This window comes from Mesitornis unicolor, unplaced genomic scaffold (genome assembly GCF_000695765.1).
Source record: "Mesitornis unicolor isolate BGI_N332 unplaced genomic scaffold, ASM69576v1 scaffold16771, whole genome shotgun sequence".
NCBI lineage: Eukaryota > Metazoa > Chordata > Aves > Mesitornithiformes > Mesitornithidae > Mesitornis > Mesitornis unicolor.
The window spans coordinates 3,063-10,645 of record NW_010166165.1 but is presented as its reverse complement, the minus strand read 5'-3'; the positions used below and the strand labels follow the sequence as shown (position 1 = coordinate 10,645).

At 35.5% G+C, this 7,583-nt stretch overlaps 1 pseudogene; it reads right to left on the bottom strand.

Annotated features, from left to right (window-relative positions):
• Positions 1-240: 240 nt before the first annotated feature.
• Positions 241-7,263, bottom strand: LOC104548768 (annotated as a pseudogene).
• Between the last annotated feature and the right edge of the window lie 320 nt (positions 7,264-7,583).

Sequence of the window (7,583 nt, the reverse complement as noted above, 5' to 3'; positions counted from 1 at the left end):
GAAGTGGTTGAATCACCATCCTTGTATGTAATTAAAAGCTGTCTAGATATGGTGCTCAGGGACATGGTTTAGTAGCGGGCATGGCAGAGTTAGATAATGGTTGAACTTGATGATCTTAAAGGTCTTTTCCAACCATAAACATTCTATGATTCTATTATTTCATTTTCATTCACTTAAAAGATCAGAGAAAATTAATGTCATAATAATAAAAAATGCAGAGAATTAAAACATTAAGAAATATTAAATATCTGTGTACAGATTTGTATTAATTGAAAGCTGTGACATTTCTCTAATTTGTTTTAGAGCAGCAACCTCTTAAGGCCTTGCTAGCTCATATTTCTTTATTAGGTTTTTCATGCCCACAGTAGCAACACAACAGTTTTTAAGCAAATGAAATAATTTCTGCTCCACCCTGTGTATCACACAAGGTACTGTCAGTTAGTATTATGTCTACTGTTGTTGCTTATACCTTAAACTTAAGTTTGGACCAGCAGTTTACCTTCCCTCCTTATAGCAATGAGCACAGTACATATTTTTGAGCAGCTACTACTAGAAAGATTTTGCCAAAAAATATCAGGACAGTATACAGAGAAAAAAGCAGTATTTAAGGAGTCTTAAATGAATGCCACACCTCTGTTAGCTTTTGAATGCATTACATCTAATTTTTAAACAGACTTCAAGAAGCTGCAAGGCAACATGCTGTAACAGTTTTAGACAGCTTACCAAATAAAATTATTGTATTTGTCAAAGCAAGAATTAGATGTTCAAAGTACTGAGTTCTTCACTGCCTATAAACTGCTTCATAAACAGAATCTCAGCTTAGAATACTTCCCATCCCACATAACACTCAAACTATATATAGAACAACTATTGCCTTACATCAGAAGATTAATTTTAAATAATATCAAGGTACAGCAGAAGCTCAGCGCAAAGAACTGTACTGAAACAAGTTGTTAGCATCCAAATTCAGGATTTCCTCAAGGCAAATGATGACAATGCAGAGATCACATTACCATGCTAACAAACACTAGAATATATGAATATTTTTTGCATTCAGCATTGTACCTCAGTCTTGAGGGGGGGGAAGAAAGAGAGAGAACTACTAAAATCAACTCAGTCAAAATACTGGATTTTTAATGCTATCAGTCACCTATTTTAAATGCATGCATTCACTTGGAACATTAGAAAAGTGATTACTTATTGAAAATTTCATACACCAGACTTTTTAATTAATAAAAAAAAAAATCAGAGTCTACTACATTCCCCATTGTTTTAGAAAAGCCGTGCTAGCATTCTTGATATTGCAAAACTTAAAATTCTTTTGAACCATCTTTATTTATAGCTGCAAAAGAGAAGTGACATATAAATCTTGACAGATCACTTAACTTTAATAATTTCACTTAGAAAAGGTACCCTCTGGCGGTAGAAGTAGTTATCTGCAGGCTTTTGCCAGAAATTGCACTTGGAAATCACAGTGACTGAAAAGAAGTATTTCATCTTAAGCATCTAGTGCCCAAAATAGACTTCTCACTTTTGAACAGTCGTTAGCACTTAATTGACTACAAAACTTACATTCTGATAAGCATCAGGTCTTTTTCCTTTTAATTTTAATTTTTTATATCAAAGCTAAATTTTTGTGTTTTCTCTCTGTTTCCACCTGCTAGGTGCTCCATTTTATTATCCATGTTTTACTTACCTTACGCTAGCCTTGAAGCAAAGAAGACCATTTGAAGCACCTTTCTGCTCAAAGCTTCTGTTGTTTGGAAAAAAAATTATTTTCCCTTTAGAGATGTTTTATCATTTCAAAAGCCAATGTTTACCTACATTTCATGTCATCTAGTAGCTTGGCTAAGTATGTTGTTTTCTTCCAGCATAAGACTTCCTGATAAATAACTGTAAAGAGACATGAAAGAATAAGTCTTATGTTCTTAAAACAAAGTGTGATAGTTATTTGTGGAAGCTACCACTAGTTAATAAAAAATGCATTCTTTATCATTTACACCTGCTAAAGCTTTATGATTAGACTTAATAAAAACACTTGTTACATTGCTATAATCTGATTTTTTTAAAAAAAGCAAATCTCCTTTCACTTCCAGAATTCTTCTGTAAAATTTAACAAAAGGATTTCTTAACCATGTAAAGAACCAAAGTTCCTGTGTTACAAAATTAAATATTTTTAAATAAGCTTTGCTGAGTTAAGTCAACTTAGTTTTAAGATTGTATAAAAAGTCACAACTAAGATCACACTGTTGCACAGTATAACTGCTGGAAAAGCAAATCCTACAAAATAGTTTTCAGACAGATCAACAGACAAGAAAGCTTGTAAGATGGGACTTTCTTTTGGTAGCTGCATGGTTTTGACTCTGCTGAAATAAAATCTTAAAAGCTTAAAAAGAAAATTAAGAAAGACAGCATACCAGAGGAATGACATTATGTGTGTTTTATTTAAACACATTAGAGTGTTAAAGAAAAGGAACTTCACTTAAGCTGTAAGCCAAATGAACCTATAGTACATGACCTCATCAGAGTAAAAACATCACAAATATGAGGCAGATTTTACTTATTTCACTTTGAGCTTTAGCATCAAGTGTCTTATTTACACTTCCAAATCTTAAAACAAACAAAATAAAAAGCAGAAAAAACCACACAACACCAAGGTAAAATGTGAGCAGCAATCCTCACAGAGTTCCACAACACGCAACTAGTTTTACCCTTTCTTGGAAAAGTGTGTACTTATAGATAAATTACAAAAAATCAAGACTTCAAAGTATATTTTAGCTTGGAGAAGAAGAGTCTGAGGGGTGACCTCATTAATGTTTATAAATTTGTAAAGGGTGAGTGTCAGGAGGATGGAGCCAGGCTCTTCTCAGTGATGTCAAATGATAGGACAAGGGGCAACGGGTGCAAGCTGGAGCATAGGAGGTTCCACGTAAACATAAGGAAAAACTATTTTCACTGTGAGGATGACAGAGCACTGGAACAGGCTGCCCAAAGAGGTTGTGGAGTCTCCTTCTCTGGAGACATTCAAAACCCGCCTGGACATGTTCCTGTGTGACCTAGTCTAGGTGATCTTGCTCTGGCAGGGGGGTTAGACTAGATGATCTTTTGAGGTCCCTTTCAACTCCTAGCATTCTGTGATTCTGTGATATCAGTCCGTGTTAGCTTAAAATAGCCAATATATAGATGTACACAGCTGTATCAGTTGCAGCTCCTGGTCTGAAGCATTGGCCATCACAAAGATAATTACCATAAGCTGATAGCTGCTTTCTTAATATCACTGTTCTTGCAGAGCTCAAATTTAAGCAAAAGTATTATTTAACCTATTGCTGGTAGCGTAATTGAAGACTGATTTGGAGCCACCTGTTCTCTAGAGCACAATGGCATTTGTTTTTTCTGAAGCTGTAACTTTTTCATGACTGTCCTACACATTATTGACCTTGTGGGAGCAACAGATTTTCAAACCTTCCATGTTCCATCCCACCCCTGTTCCATATCCACAGGTGCACACACCCACAGGCCCATTAAGATCTGAGCTGCAGTATTAGCTTCTCTCATATCCATACAGCAGTCGCAAACTCATTTGAAACAATGAGTTGACTAGGTTATAGCAATTGTGTGGTATAGACAGGTGGCAACAATTTAGTTTTTCATGAATATGAGAAGATGAAGTCTACATACCTTGATTCACACACTGTTTACAAATTATTCTAGCTGTTTTCATATGCCACATTTCAGAAAAGCTTGCTTAAGTAGTATAGACTATGAATTCAGAAATGAGAGCAACAAGTTATAAGTACCCAAATGTTTTCATGCTATTCTGAGAGGAGTGGGCATTGAACAGGACATTCCCACACTGACTCAGCCTTTTAAGAAAAATGCTTTTTACTCCTTCCTAACAAATTTGAGATTCTTTTAGGGCATGTGAAAGAGCAGCTTTTTTAAAAAAAGGATTGCTTTCATTTATTATCAGTACTTGAACCTACAACAGTTAGGATCCAGATGCAAGGCACTCACATGGAGCATCATATGATGAGTAAAACACTCAAGATATAGCTGCTTAGAGCAGCTACATCAGTTGCATTTCTGGAGGGGGGAAAACTCCCCCTAATAAAAACAAAAAAAACCCAACAACCACACACACACACACGCGTGCTTACTTCAGCAATAATACCAAAGGCCTTTGCAAATACCAGTTGATAGACCACAGAAAGATAAGACTGATTTAAAACAGCACTTTCTCATTATCCCATGGAAATCAAAATGGCTCTACCAGCCAAAAACAGCAGATACAGTTTCTGTATGTCTAGTTGCTGTCAGTTAAGAGCAATTCCATTTGACTCAGAAATTTTAAATATATTATTGTTAAAAAAAGGATCTAAGTGACTCTTTAGGTGTTTTGTACACTCAATTCCTACTGTTTTTCCAGTTTCTTCTCTCTAATCTTCAAGAGAAGTCTACACAAAATCTTATCTCTCCTAATTAAGGTAAAGAAGTCAGTTTGAAAGATGTTAAAAAATCTCAAAGAAATATGAAAACCAGACACCAACAAATCACATACCTCCTGCTTTCCAAAAAAAAGGGAAAAAATACAACAACAATGCTTCAGTTTTGAAACATACTGAAAGAATGCACCAGACAATGTATTAACTATTGGTAAATACATACTTCCATCTAATACTTAAGAATGTCAAATAAATGTCAAATAAAGCAAATAAAGTGCTTAAAGCATACCTATAAATAAAAAGAATAGACCACATTTCCAAATTAATTTCCATCCCTTAAGCACTAGATAATAAGGCAGTGAGAGCTATCAGAACTATCTGTGAGGGAGTAAAGACCAGATATGCATCTGCAGTGCTACTCAACTGAGAAAGTTATCAGCTGCTTTCCTCACAGCTTCATGATTCTTCAGCATTGGATAACAAATCTATAAAATAAGTAATTATGAATGGAAGTAGCTGTTCCTGGATCCTCTGTTTCATGAGTTCAGAACACACAATTCAGAAGTGGTTTGTGAAGCAAAACTAGCAGGCCTTCTTAGTCAAAAAATAACCTAAAATGCTTAAAGACCACAAAAACCCAGATTTCCCTCAGACATTTGCTTATTTATCACTTTAGAATGTAGATCTTTCATAGCACAGACACAAAAGTAAATCAAGTTTTCTAATACAACCCATTAGAGGTTTGTATTACATTAGTGTAAAAAGTATGTAGCATATAAAACAGTATAACCTTCAGATCAATTAGACACTGCTCAGATGGCCCATATGAATTGTGCACAATAAGATGCAAGTTCAGTTGCCAAATAAGTAGTTTGTATTCCAGTATCTGTTCAAGAACTTTTTTCCTACCCAAGAGGAATTTCTTGTGTTACCAGCAAACTGCATATTAAATTCATCTACTTTACATGCCAAAAAACACACATTATTTATAACATATAGTTAGCCTTGAGGAGGGGAAGGGAAAAAAAAGAATTTATAACTGCAGCATCCATCTTGTTATTAAAAATTCTGTTCAGAAAATGTATGACTTCAACACATCATGTTTAGAACATAGTAAACTTGCAAATGGAAATGGAAAGTGACCATACTTGTCTTTACTTGTATTTAAGCTCTCAGATTTCCTTTCTAATTTCTTCAAGCTTTTATAAGTAGAAACAATTTACCTCTAATATTCTGCTCCATATAATAACTCAAGATGTATTGATAACTAAAATTATTATCCAAGGATGATACTCCATCATTGACTTACTGAGATAAAAGTATTTGAAATACATGCAACCCATTCCATAAATAAAATATATTTTAAAAAAAGGGGGGAGGAGGGAAAAGTAAGTACAGAAGTAAAAAAGGATTAAGAAAATCATAAAACAGAACCAACAAGTTTGACTATGTACTAAAGAAATAAAAGATACACTAAGGCTACAAATACAGGCACGCACTGCCATGTCATTAAGTACTTCAAAGTCTTAATACATTTATTCCTGTAAGAACCTCACAAAAAATGGCACTTCAATTATCTTGTCCTCCTCCATGTGTAGACATATATTTAGGAAGACAATGTACAAAAAAGCTAAGACTATGTCCATGACAAAAATCTGACATTCAAATGAAATTTAAGAACCAAAGACTGAAAATAATTATCTTGCAAGTTTTGACTAGTCCTATCCAAAGACTTTTTAATCAGTATATTACCCAGCATGTTTAACATTCACTCTTCTCTCTGTATCTGAAAATATTTCAGTCTGTCAATGCCAAATTTCCAAGCTGATCTGAATCCCATCAACATGAAACCAGCTATACTCCAAAAACATTACTTGGGGAGTCTGATTCAGTATGCATACTTTAAGGTGGTTACTTCTCAAATATAATGTCAGTCTCTATACAGGATGTAATGGAAGCCTACTGCTAATAGAGTTAACACTTCTTAATGACAAATGAAACAACAATTTAATTCCCTGCTTCAGCTGTAGGCCTCTACTCTTTCTCTTGAAATGCACTTTTCTGCCTTCAAAAAGAGTCAGTTAAGAGTTCTTTTTCTTGTAAGTTAGTTTATTGCCAGTATAGGTGCTTGAACCAGCTTATTTTGAGGTCAGACAAGCACCAGTGCTGATGCAAAAGAAGCAACTGGAAAAGGAAGCCCAAATATGGAAATGACCCCATCAACAACAACGAGATTGTTTATTATAGCATCAATCGATACATCTTCAGGTTCATTTCTACTCTTTGCTTAGGAGAGAGAGAAGAAAGAGGTTAAAACTCATCCCTGCAAGCCTAGCAGTCACAAGTAAAAGATGAAGTTGAGAAATCATTCTCTACTTTTAAAACTGTTGCACTGCCCAGAAGACAGGAGATAAAATGCAGTCTAAAACACAGTCTGCAGCATTGGAGGATGAAAAACTTAAAGGCTGTGCTTTCAGAAATAAGGAAACAAGCTGCAAGGAAAGGCACAAGAGATACAGAGAGGACAAAGCTTGTAGTTTTGCCAGTCATCATGATGCAGAAGCTTCTCATTTTAAGAGCATCAATATCGTACTTGAAGCAGCAGCAATATCTCAGATGACCACCTCTCGACAGAAGTGTCTGAAGCATCATTAAGGGAAGCATGTTTCTCTCAAAAGGCAGAGCCAGGAGAAGGAAGAGGGGACAATCTTGAGACAAATCTCAAACATTTCTGTTTACTACAACAGATCTAGTCATTGAAAGCTTCAAGAAAGCACAGAAGACCAGTAACTGTTTTTTCATAGTATTTGCATACCATCAGCTCCTCACGCAGGTTAAAAAGGAAATGGTCGGCCTGGTGAATCTTTGGGAAACAAAGTTGATTTTGACTCAAGAGTTACACAGAGGCACTATCTGTGCCACATCTTGGGGTCTCCTCTCTTCCTCATCTTTGTCTCACACTCAGAGGTACAAGGAGAGGCACCCCTAAAATCACAGAATCACAGAATATTAGGAGTTGGAAGGGACCTCGAAAAATCATCTAGTTCAAGCCCCTGCCAGAGCAGGATCACCTAGACTAGGTTGCACAGGAATACATCCAGGCGGGTTTTGAATGTCTCCAGAGAAGGAGACTACACAGCC